Source organism: Suricata suricatta, chromosome 16, assembly GCF_006229205.1.
Source record: "Suricata suricatta isolate VVHF042 chromosome 16, meerkat_22Aug2017_6uvM2_HiC, whole genome shotgun sequence".
Classification (NCBI taxonomy): Eukaryota; Metazoa; Chordata; class Mammalia; order Carnivora; family Herpestidae; genus Suricata; species Suricata suricatta.
Window position 1 is genome coordinate 2,789,973 of NC_043715.1, and position 10,030 is coordinate 2,800,002.

Genomic DNA, 10,030 nt, shown 5'->3' on the forward strand with positions numbered 1-10,030 from the left:
TGTGCGCGTGCATGGGTGTGCATGTGTGGGTGCGGGTGTGTGTGGGTGTGTGTGGGTATGTGTGAGTGTGTGCGTGCATGGGTGTGCATGTGCATGTGTGGGTGCGTGTGGGTGTGTGTGGGTGCGTGTGGGTGCGTGTGGGTATGTGTGAGTGTGTGCGTGCATGGGTGTGCGTGTGCATGTGTGGGTGCGTGTGGGTGTGGGTGTGCGTGGGTGTGTGTGTGGGTGCGTGTGGGTGTGTGTGGGTGCGTGTGGGTGCGTGTGGGTATGCGTGAGTGTGTGCGTGCATGGGTGTGCGTGTGCATGTGTGGGTGCGTGTGGGTGTGGGTGCGTGTGGGTGCGTGTGGGTGTGCATGGTGTGTGTGGGTGCATGTGGGTGCATGTCTGCTGCCGCTGCCCTCGTGGTAACTCTGAGAAACAGGCTGCCAACCGCACCCCACAGTTTAGAGGCAAAGAAGCCGAGCACAGAGACGGAGCCCCTTGCCTGACGCTGCACAGCTGGGAGGCGGCAGGGCCAGGCTTCCAGAGTGTTCCAGCATGTCCGCGCCCACAGCCACATCCGGATCATGACACCAGCGCCGGCATAGGAAGGGCTGCCGGCCCCCGCCCCACCCCTGCGTGCTCTCCTCACGTCCCCACCGCACCCCTGCAGCCCCAGCAGGGGCCACTTGACTGGGGAAGGCGTCTCTCTTCACACTCTAGACCCAGGGTTTAAAAATAAAGAAAAATAAAACAGATTCAAAATTAGCACAAGACTCGCTACAAAGAACACAAGACCTGGCTTCCTGTGTGTGTGTGTTTTCTTTGGTTTTTTTAAGACTTCCAGAAAAGTTTCCTCTGCAAAACTGAGACCAAAAGGGTAAAAAATGCAAATGTGCTGGTCCAACCTTGAACTATCGCCTGCACCCGCCCAGGGACTCAGGAGAGAGATGGCCAGGCCCCACCGCGTCGGGAGCTCCACCAGGGAGCCCCTGGAACTGTGCGCAATCACCCCACCCTGGGCTCCAGCCCGTCGGGGGCAACTCCTTTTACCCTGTGTCCTTGTGTCCTGAGCCTGGCACCCTGTCTGGCAGGATGGATGGATGGATGGAGGATGGATGGATGGATGGATGGAGGATGGATGGGGGATGGGTGGAGGGACGATGGGTAGATGGATGGATGGAAGGATGGATGGATGGGTGGATGGGTAGATGGGTGGATGGATGGATGGATGGATGGGTGGACGATGGGTAGATGGATGCATGGGTGAGTGGATGGATAAGAGATGGATGGGGGATAGATGGATGGGTGCTGGAGAGATGGACAGATGGGTGTTAAATGGATGGATGGATAGGTGGATGGATGGATGGATGGATGGATGGGTGATGAAGGAATAAATGGGTGGATGGACAACTAGGGGTGGACGGGTGAGGGTGGATGGATGGAGAATGGGTGGGTGAGGGGTGGTGGGCAAGAAGGGGAGCGGCACAGGCAGCCACGGGGCAGGTGTAGGGGTGAGTGAACGAACATCGTGTGTCTGTAAAGACTCCAGCACTTGGTGACCCACAGAGCCAACCTGAGAGGAGAAGCCAGATGCTCACGACCTCGGGTCTGGGGCTCACACGCACCCTCACCGTCACCGTCACTGGTCCAGGGGCTCCCGCGCCATGAGGCTGGGAGGCTGCGGGCTGAGAGCGCAGGGCCCTGCGTGAGACGGGAGACGAGAGGAGACGGTGATGAGCCAAAGCGAGTTCCTGGGCAGGGGGCGAGGGGGGATTCGGAACAGCTGGCCTCGGGGGCGGGGGCAGCTCCTGGGGGTGCGGGCGGACAGGCGCAGACAGACAGCAGGACGGCAGGGAGCCAGAACCCGCTCAACAGAACAGGCGACCCTCTCCGCACGGCAGCCCCGTGACGACGGAACGGACCTTCTGCATCACAGAGCCATCGCCCCAGGAGAGGAGGGCACGCAGCTCTCGCAGGAACCGGCCCCGGGGGGGTCCCGGCAAAGCAGGGCAGGAGCCGTGTGGCCCACGAGACGCCAGGAGGCTGCGCCTGGCTCAGGCCCTCCGATCTCACTCGCGGCGGTTTGACAAGACCCGCACATACGGTAGGGACACACGGAGGACCGGAGGTCCCAGACTTGCTGCCTCAAAGGCGTCCTCTCGTCCTACTTGAATGCGCCCTCGCATGCCCTCCAAGGGCAGGGAAGGGGGAGGCTCAGTGCGGACAGCAAGAGCATCGAGCCCCCCGGGGGCACCTGCCGTCTGTGCCGTCCACGCAGCCAGAGCCGGGGCTCCTGTGCTCACACCTTTCGGCCCACGGACATTTACCGGGACCCAAAAAGACTCCAACATTTGCAAAAAGACCCGAACACCTTGAATAGCCGGACACCAGAAACCCCGGGGCAGCCAGTGCCGGGAGGGCCACGGCTCTCCTGCGCAGACCGGGTGCCCGAGGCCCAGCGGCCGGGGCCCTGCCACCCCACCGCTCCGGCCTCGGTCACCTGGGGAAGCGGTCCTCATGTGTTGGGACCCGTCATCTTCCAGAGCACGGAGAGGGGCCTGGGCGCCCGACAGGTGACCAGGGTCACACCCACTGCGAGAAGTCCTGTATGACGTGCGGAGGACCTCACCTCCGGGCGCTTCCTCCACGACCCCTAACTCCAGGCTACTTGTGACAAAAACATCAGAGGCGCCCAAACCGAGGACAGCGCCCGGCCGGCACTCAAAGCTGTCAAGGCAAGTCCGGGAAGCCGTCACAGCCCAGGGGGGCCTGAGGACACTGGACGACAGAGCCCAATTCGGGTTGCAGCAGAGGGACGCTGGCTAGAAACGTATCAACACTGGTCCATTCGCTGTGACGGAGCCAACACACCAGGGGCTCGGTGAGCACGGGAGAAGTGGGGAGACGTGTCCCTGCCAGACCCCGGCCGTGTGGTCACTGGCCGGGTCCCTGGCCTGTCGGTGTCCCTGTCACTGGCCAGCTTGGAGCAGATTCCGGTCTGTCCCCCAGACTCAGGCAGTTTGTGTACTTGGACATCACGGAGTCTCGGTTTTGTCATCTGAGCAATGGGAATAGACTTTGCTCTATGGCACCCAAGCCATAGGAGTCCCTTCATAACTGGGATGACACTCCCTCACCCACAGGACGCACACTCGCTCCCCTACACACCCCGCCCCCGACGAGCCGGCTCTGTCATCCGCACATGGGACACTTTCCGTCTGTCTCCTCCAGACTCCCGGCAAGCTGGCTCCAGCCCGGCCCTCTGGCCCCGCGACTCACATCTTGGTCCCCGTTCAGCAAGTGTTCGGGCCACCAGGCAACTATCGTGCGATGAACGATTCAAAGTGAGAACACAGGGACGGTGTGACGGTAAGTTCTGGCACGTTCGGGCACGTTCCGGCTGCTTCGGAATTCTGCCCCGCCCACACAGTCCGGCTGCCCCGAGCACCTGTGAGGAGCCAGAGGCCCAGCCGGCAGCTGGCAGGCCGGCTCCCCACCATCCGCACCCGCACGGGCCTCTTACAGCATGGTCGGCATTTCCGAAGCCCTCCTATCTGAAATGAAACAGAAATCGCCAGCCGCACTCAGAAAAGAATCCCTGTCCTCCCACACACCCCACACCATGTGCCTACGATGCTGTTCAGATTTTCCAGCTATGAATTTCCTCTAGGTCACACCCGAGCGCCCCGAGAGAGCTCGGGAAAAAGTGTCAAGGACGCCAGACGCCCGCAGCGGTTTCGAGTGGAAACACGGTCCTCGGGGTGACTGTCGTGGTCGAGTTTCACCCCAGAGAAGGGAAGGGCGCTGTCGGCCTCGGAGCGAGGAAGGCCGGTCTAGTCACACACAGACACGCCGTCCCGGAGCCGCGGGCACGTTCCCCAGGACAGCTGGATGGCGCACCCCGGGCGGCCGTGAGCCTGGCCGCGCAGGGCTGGGGGACGGCGGGCGTGCAGAGGAGGGCAGGACGGGCGGGCAGGAGTGAGTCGGGAGGAAGTGGCTTTCTGAGCCGGCGACCTCACAGCAGGCTGAGCGGCAAAACAACCGCACGGGCGCAGAGCTATTTTCAACCTTGGGGTTTTCACCCCCGGTCCCCAAACCCCCCGGGGAGCCTGGCTCCCGGGTGCCGCCGTCAGGGCCCTGGACTCACGGGAAAGGACGGGAGAGAAGGTGGGTCGGTGGATGACATGTGGGGCAGCACGCCTCCGCTGTGGTAGCTGAGCCTCAGTTTCCCCATCCGCTCGGGCCGCCTCTGAGTCTGTCTCCTCCTGCGGCTGTGACAAAGGACCACACGCCCAGGGGCTGAGAACAGCAGGCCTGGGTTCTCCTGCTCACAACACACGCCGAGGTCGGACACCCAACACGGGCCTCCCTGGGCTCGAGCCTGGGGGTCAGCAGGGCCGGCTCCTTCTGGAGGCTTCGGGGACAACGTTTCCTCCCCTTTCCCGGCTTCAGAGACCCCGTGCTCCTGGCTCATGGCCCCTCCGCATCTTCAAAGCCAGCGGAGTGGCACCCTCCAGTCTCCCTCTGACTGCCCCCTCCCCTTGTAGGACCCTGTGGGGACAGCGGGGGCCCCCGTCACCCAGGGCCGCCTCCCCATCTCCGTCCTCCCGAATCCTGGCATGTTTCTGAGGGCTGAAACACAGACGTCGTCGGGGGGAAATCATCCTGTCTACCTCGAGTTCCTGCCCTCTGGAACTTTCTAAGATTCTGGGCAAGAGAGATGAGTTTTCTGCCAAACACAATCGGTCACAGTGGCAGCCTTCCTCCGTCCCACATGCGACCTGCCAGCAGCCACGCCACTGAGACCCCGTCCCCACCTGTCCCCACCTGTCCCCAGAGGGGTGAGTCGGGCCCGGGTGGAGCATGCCGGCTGGCCTGTCCACGTCCACACGGGGCGAACAGCCCACCCGGGTCCTTGACACCACGTCCTGTCAGAGCCCGAGCCCTCGGCCACCTTGAGGTAAGGCCACCCTGGTGTCACACCCACCGCGTCGAATCAGGGTGGACCAAGCGTTTGAGCACCGGCTTCGCGGCCCCAACAGCTCTGCTGGCGGGGACGCAAAATGGCACGGCCGCTCGGGAAGACAGACGGCTGGGCACATTCCTCACAAAGCGAATCGTCGGCTCACCCTGGACCCCAGTACCCGTGCCCCCAGGCACCCAGAGGGGCTGGGACCTACCCGGGGCCCAGCCCCCACTCACCTCCCTCCACCGGGTCTCTTCCGCCCCGGCCACCCCGGCCTTCCCAGGGCACCCCCGTCTCCTGCGGGCCCCGAGGGTGGGTAAGGAGCCCCCGGCGATGCCCCCGGGGAGGACGGGGCACCAGAAATGCTCGTGGTGGCGGGAACTCGGGAGGCTGTGTGACAGGACTCCACCGAGAGAGCACGGGCACACGGGTGACCCAGAAATCCAAACCCTGACGTGAGCACGGGCCCCGAACACGCAGGCGGTGCCATCCGTACAGCCACACTGGGGCAGACTGAGGGCCCCTCCCCAGGAGAGGGCCGCAGTCACGGTGTGGTCCCTGCGACACGGCCGTGGACACAGACAGTGGGGCCGACTCTCGGGCCGCCGGGGGTGAGAGGCGTCGGATGCAGAGGAAGCGCTGTGGATAAATCTATTGTGCAGGTGCATTCGGGGTTCCAGGAGTCCAGACGGGGCTGCCCGCCGCCGGCCAGCCTCGTCCCCCTCGGTGGGGAGAGAAGGGCATTGTGGGGCGCAGACGAAGCCGGGAGCCAGGCACCCACGAAGTGAGGATGCGTTCGCCCCAGACTCACTGGGCGGGGTCCGGGGCCCCTTCCCCGAGGACCCTCTCTCTGCTGCTTCTTGCCTGTTTGCCGGTGGGGGTGGGGGGCTGCGCGCTAGAGAGGCCACAGTCCTGCTCCCACAAACCTGGCGGGGCGGGGGCGGGGGGGACCCAGGGGAAGGGAAGTGATCCTGGGCAGCATCACACTCAGGAAACGAAAGGCACCTTTAAGGGAATCACCTTAACTTTCGGAACGGCCTGTGTCCCACACCTTCCCCCGAAACTCCCCAGGAGCAGTATCCTCTTGAGTAACCTGTGTGTCCGCTGACGTCCGAGGCTCCGGCCGGGCCAGACGCGACTCCCGCCCTCGGCGCACAGGGGCCCCGCGTGGCTCCCCACACCCCCAGCTGGGCCCCCAGCCTGAGACCCCGTCCAGCCCCCTGCCGCCCTCCCCCCCACACTCCGTCTCCATCCCCAGAGTCCCCGGGCCTGTGCCCCACGCCGGCACACGGTCCAGGCTGCCTTGGGGACAGGAAGCCCGTCCAGCCCGTTCCCGGCCGGCAGTGAACACTTCGTCCTGCGGACTTAGTGGTGACCAAGGGCAGCGGCCGCCTCTCCTTCAGCAGATGAGCGGGGACCACAGGCTTTGCCTTGGCAGCGCGGACACTGGGGGATGGTTAGCTCCAGGTGAGGGAGCTGGAGCAGGGGAGGGGGCTGTCCTGTGCCCTGGAGGGTGTGAGCCGGACCCCCACTGGACACCAGCAGGACCCACTCCCCACTCGGAACAAACAAAAGTACCTGGGTATCTTGCCTCGTGCCCTCTGGAGGGAACCTTGACCAGTGAGAAGACGGGCATGACCATAATGAAACGTGTGAAACTCCTCAGACCCCGGTTCCTGCAGCCCTGGGGGCAGAAATGGCCCCGAGGTGCCGCAGGCGCCCCAACTCACACTTCAACTGGGCAGTATCGGGGCCTGATCATTTCTCCTGTCCTGCTCCCTGCTGCCAATGCGTGGGGAGGTTTCGAGAAGAGAGAAAAGGGGGCGCCCGGGGGCTCTGTCGGTTCAGCATCCGACCTCAGCTCAGATCATGATCTCTCTGCTGTGAGGTCGAGCCCCGCGTCAGGCTCTGTGCTGACAGCCCGGAGCCTGGAGCTGCTTCGGATTCTTGTGTCTCCAGCTCCCTCTGATCCTGCCCTGCTCACGCTCTGTCTCTCTTTGTCTTAAAAATAAATAAACACAAAAATTTAGAGAAGAGAGGAGTGTCGTCACCGCACAGAAACTCAGGAAAGAGATTCCTTCGCATGGAGAGGACCCCAATGGTCAAAGGAGCCCCAGCCACGGGTCCTGGGGAGAGTCACAATGGGTCAGCCTCTCCCCTGTGGGTGGGGCTGAAGCAGAGCTTAACACTCAGCTCCAAAGGGTTAAGAAAAGCCAGAGAGTAAATATTCTTGGCTTTGGGGCCACGCGGTCTCTGTCGGGACTGCTCACCGCCGTGGCTGTGGCATGGAAACAAGCGAGCACAACTGTGTTTCAATAAACCTTTATTTACACCCAGGCAGTGGGCCGGTTCTGCCAGCCTTGCTAACCCCTGGTCTCTGGGCACCGGAAGGGGGACCGCAGGAGGAGAGCTGTCACCACGGTGGTGGTGACAAACAGGACAAGAAGGAGGAAAGGTCCCTGGAGCCCAGGGCACCAGAGGGGCATGGCCGACTCCGGCACTCAGGGAGAGGACAGGCGTAGGCCCCAGGCTTCTCTCCTCCCTCCCGCCAACGTCCTGCCAGGGGCCAGAGGGGGCGGCTGGTGCGTCCACGGACGTGAGCTTCCCGGGGGCGAGCAGGTGGGCAGGTGCTCCCGCTGTCCAACTGCACGGCCTCGAAGCGTCTCCCGGATCGTGCCCCGCCCGCAGAAAGAGGCCGGCCCAGGCCGACCTCGGGCATCAGGCCAGGCCTGAGCCTCATGCGATGCCCACCCCACTCCCCAGGTCAGGGCAGCAACCCTCTGGGCAGCCATGTGCGGTTGGAGGGACGGGTCACTTACAGCCAACGACACTGACATTCAGAGAAGGGAAGTCACTTCCCCAGGGCCTCGCAGCATCTCAGCAACCCGCTCCCACGCGAGCCCTCAGCCCAAGGATATGCCCCTGGCGTGTGGACCTCGGTCAGAGCGAGGCCCTTTTCCCACGCGTCTCCCCCTCCTCCTGGTCTCCAGATCTGGCCTCCTGCCCCTCCTGGCCCGCCGCCCAGCCCCCGGGCTCCCCGCTCCGTCCTGTGGCCCGGCCTGACCCGGTGATGCAACAGCCCGGCCAGCCTTGCAGTTGAAATATTCCGAAATGTACAGTAGGCCAGGCCACCTGCTTCCTGCAGGCCTCGCCCCTGCCCCCGTCGGGACCCCGAGCAAACGAGCAAGGGCACGAAGGCAACAGTCACTTTATTTCTGGGCTCGGGATTTCTAACCGGCTGGGATTGCTCAACGCTCGCATTGGACGGAGGACGGGGACGGCGCGGGAGGGGGTGGGGGCCCACGGCTGCAGGAAGGGAGCCGCCGAGCGCACCGTGATTTCTGCCCCCAGAAGCGCCTGCAGAAAACAACTCTAGAGGCCTGTGTTCCCCTGCTCCCTTCTGGATTCTTCGTTCTCTCCAGCCCCCTCGGGTCCTTGCAGTTGGGTGAACAGGAGGAGAGGGTGCCCTTCAGGGGCCAGGGGACGTGTGTGCCTGTGCAAAGCCAGGGCTGTCTCAGAAACGTCCCTCCTGGGGCGCCCGGGGGCCCAGTCGGTGAAGCGTCCGACTTCAGCTCCGGTCATGATCTCATGTTCGTGGGTTCGAGCCCCGCGTCGGGCTCCGTGCTGACAGCTCAGAGCCTGGAGCTGCTTCGGATCCTGTGTCTCCCTCTCTCTCTGACCCTCCCCTGCTCGTGCTCTGTCTCTCTCTGTCTCTCAAAAATAAATAAACATTAAGAAAATGAAAAAAGAAAGGAATGTCCCTCCTTCCCCTGCCGCCTCGGGGCAGCTCAGACCCCCGCTCTCACGGTCTCCCCCACCCCGCATTCGGGGAAAGCCTTCCGTGCCCTGCGCACACGCCACACGCGCCCTAAAACCGCCCGCACCCCGCGGCGGCGCTTGCCGTCTCTCCCTACCTCTCCCTGCAGATCCACGGGGTCCCTCTCCTGAGACAGCCCGTCTCCAAGGGAAGCGAGGCGACCTGAGCCTCCAAGCAGAGCCTTGTCCCTGGGAGCTGGGAAGGAGAGGGGATGCCCACAGCGCCCCGGGGACAAGCCCCCCTGTGGGCCTTCCCTGCGTTCACATGACCCCACATGACCTGCCCTCCGGAGCCCTCGCCTCCCCCTCGAGTCCCCAGTCCCGTCTTAGGGAGGCCTCTCCACCAACCCGTCTCCCCGCACAGAGCCCTGACCCACCGCGTGCACACATCCAGGACTCGATCAACAAACACTGTCCACGCACACTCCGCTCGCCGGGCCCTGGTTCACGTGGTCCTTGGGTGGAGCCTGCTTGGGATCCTCTCTCCCTCTCTCAAAATCTAAATTTTTTCTAAAAAGAGAAATTACATTATAATAAAAAATTATAATCATCTCCTTATTTATAACATAGTTTTAAAGTTTTAAGCAGGGGCATCTGGGGGGCACAGTGGGTTAAGCTCCAGCTTCGGCTCAGGTCATGATCTCATGTTCATGGGTTCAAGCCCCGCGTTGGGCTCTGTGCTGACAGCTCAGAGCCTGGAGCTGCTTCGGATTCTGTGTCTCCCTCTCTCTCTCTGACCCTCCCCTGCTCACGCTGTCTCTCTCTGTCTCTCAAAAATAAATAAAAAACATTAAAAAAATTTTTAAATAATGTGTTACTCATTATATAATCTAATGAATAATTACTGTATTTATAAAGTGATTGATTCTAATGAGAGATCAAATAATTCTAAAATTAGTTAAGTATATAAACAAGTTGTCACATTACTGAGTAATATTTTGCAAATAATTGCATATAATCATTTATAGTTAATGTGAACCATACTACTTCCTAAGACCTATCAGTTCTTTTTTCTTTATGTTTTTTTTTATTTATTTATTTTTGAGAGACAGAGAGAGACAGAGCATGAGCAGGGGAGGGTCAGAGAGAGAGGGAGACACAGAATCCGAAGCAGGCTCCAGGCCCTGAGCTAGCTGTCAGCACAGAGCCCGACGCGGGGCTCGAACCCACGAACTGTGAGATCATGACCTGAGCCGAAGCCGGACGCTTAACCGACTGAGCCCCCCGGGCGCCCCTTTCAGTTCTTAATAATAAAGTGATTTCACT